This window comes from Cavia porcellus, unplaced genomic scaffold, assembly GCF_034190915.1.
Source record: "Cavia porcellus strain 051 isolate PalLab524CR breed Dunkin Hartley unplaced genomic scaffold, mCavPor4.1 scaffold_30, whole genome shotgun sequence".
NCBI classification, from domain to species: domain Eukaryota; kingdom Metazoa; phylum Chordata; class Mammalia; order Rodentia; family Caviidae; genus Cavia; species Cavia porcellus.
In genome coordinates, this window is record NW_026947513.1 from 39,424,473 (window position 1) to 39,426,987 (window position 2,515).

The following is a 2,515-nucleotide window of genomic DNA, read 5'->3' on the forward strand; positions in this document are numbered from 1 at the left end:
AATATAAATCACCTACTTATTTATTTTAAAAGAAAATCTATTGCTTTTGTCACGATATATATTAAATTGAAAGATTACCAACATTTTTTGATCAAAAATGCCAAGAAGCAAAGAGACATGTCATCAAGAATTTAACTGTATGCTTTCAATATGGTTTGTTTTAAGTGAAATTAGGGGGGAAATACGTATTTTCTTACATGTAGTATGCTGTGGGTAAATTTTATACCACATAAAATTGATCTTCAGGTAGAAGTTTCATTTCCTTAAAAACTGATGAGAGAGAAACCCATTCTTAAATTAATTTGAAATAAATTTTCTTGCTTTTGGAATTATTTGTTGATAAAAATATGTGACCTTATTCCACAAGTCTATGAAGAAAGCTCTGTGAATACAATCCAAGAACTACTAACTTTTTGACTAAAGTAATGTTTTGCATGAAAATAAAGGATTGACTCTGAATCAAGCTTACACTTTTCTGAAGCTGTGGTTTTAAGCAGTAGCCGAAAGTTGTCTTTCTCTGGTTTGTTAGCTATTTCAGAACTTTAGCAATGTAAAAATCTATTCATTAGAAAGAAACAACTAAAAAAAATATAATGGAGAGTGTGAAACTGTTAATGTTCACACATTTTGGTACTGTCATGGAAAAATTCATTTGACATTAAAATTGGTATTTTTAAACCAGAAATATCTTCAAAGTCAAAAAGCCTAAAGAATTCTGTGAATCTCTACTCGTATTTTAATTGTAATGTATTTATAGTATTTGCAAACACACATGGATTTATTATAAAGATAATGACAACCATAAAATTTAGTGCCCATGGGAGTCCAAATAATTAAGGAATATTTGCAAATATTAAATAAGATATTTTATTTGACTTATTTAGTTTTAGCCCAACAAAATAAGACATTCACTTTAAACATTTGCTTAATGTTATTTTAATATCTAAAACAATAATTCACCTATTAAATGATATGTTTTTCTTCCCATTGAAGTAATTGTCACCCCATTTGGAAGATAATTTCTTCCAAATTGTTTTTTAAGCAATTCTTTTAGAATGTGAAATGCATTTTTAAATGGGATATGAATAATTCAGCTAAGTATTTTATGAAACATGAATATTAATAAGTTTTAATGTACTATTCATAATTTTTACAGGTAGTTACATATATTGCCTACAGACAGATTTCATAATTTTTAAATGATTCATGGAGTGCTTATGGTAAAATAAAAGACTCACAATTCAAGATAGTACTGTTGAGTTATTCAAATTTAATTTTTTTATTATTTCTACTAGTATCATTTTATGAAAGTTTATTTAAGATAGTAACTCTTAGCTAAAATTGTATGCAAATGTCGAGAGAATTCTGATTAATGCAGGCACAGGCCATAAAATGTGTAGTGCGTTGGTAACTGGTGGTCAACTTGTGATAGCAGCTGAACTGAATCAGCATGGTGCTGAGTGTGGATGGCCCACCTGAGGACTGCTGCCAGCATAAAATAGAGACCTGAAGAGGAAAAAGTAGCATTGTGAGTTCTCCTAAGTGTTGTTTGGAGCTGTTGGTTCTTTCAGAGCTGCTGGTTCTCATGGAAGAGCTTGTTTTAGTAGCTTCCTTGAAAAGCTGCTATTGTCAGGGGGACTGTGGACCTTGTTGCTGAGAATGACTGCAGTTCTCTTTGGGGGAGCCTGGTCCTTATTTTGAGCATCACTTCTTGCCTCCAGGGTAGAACTCTCAATTTACTGGCACAGATCCTTTGTCGCACTGGCATAAGACTTTCTAGCTTGCACTGCTCACCTTTGGGCCTTCCTACCACAAGTTCATGAATCAGACTTGCACGAGAGGGGCTGGGGATTTAGCTCAGCGGCATAAGCACCTGCCTTGCAAGCAGGCAGTCGTGAGTTTGATCCCTGGTACCAATAAAAAGGAAAAAGAAAAAAAAAAAAAAAAAGAATGCCAACTTGCACGAGTTATTGTAGTGGGCCACAGGCCTCCAGATGGATTTGCCGGGGGCATTGTCAAGGTCTTCAGCCAAATTCATGTAGAATATTGCTGTGGGTACCAGGTCCTCAGTTGGATTTTCTAGGTCTTTAGTGTATGGACAGATTGTATGTCCTGCATATAATCATTTTCCTTGAAACAAGATGTATCTAAGTTCCAACTCAACAACAGTTTGCTAATATTTAAGATGTATTCAGATAAAAAATGAGAAAAGTTTCTTTTGAATTGAAATAAAGTGTTTGGTCATGGGAGCATATTTGTTTCATATACTGATTCTTTAATCTACTTTATCCTTAGATACTTTATCCTTTTTTGCTTCTGTTGGTCTTGTGTGATTTTATCTGTTAAAATATAAGTTGTTTGGTATAAATGTGGGCAATAAATTATGATCAATTATATTTCAAGGCACAAAATGGTGACATTTTAAAATCGAGAGATATAGGTTAAATTTGCTCAATTGTAATATTAGATTAATTTTAAAATATATAATTATGATTTTTATCTTTTGCATTTGACG

The 2,515-nt window shown here is 32.4% G+C and overlaps 1 non-coding gene across 1 annotated transcript; it reads left to right on the forward strand.

Annotated features, from left to right (window-relative positions):
- The first annotated feature begins 448 nt into the window (after positions 1-448).
- Positions 449-581, forward strand: LOC111755195 (small nucleolar RNA SNORA2/SNORA34 family). The gene has a single exon (XR_002789774.1). It is a non-coding gene; the product is annotated as a small nucleolar RNA SNORA2/SNORA34 family (small nucleolar RNA).
- The last annotated feature ends 1,934 nt before the right edge of the window (positions 582-2,515 follow it).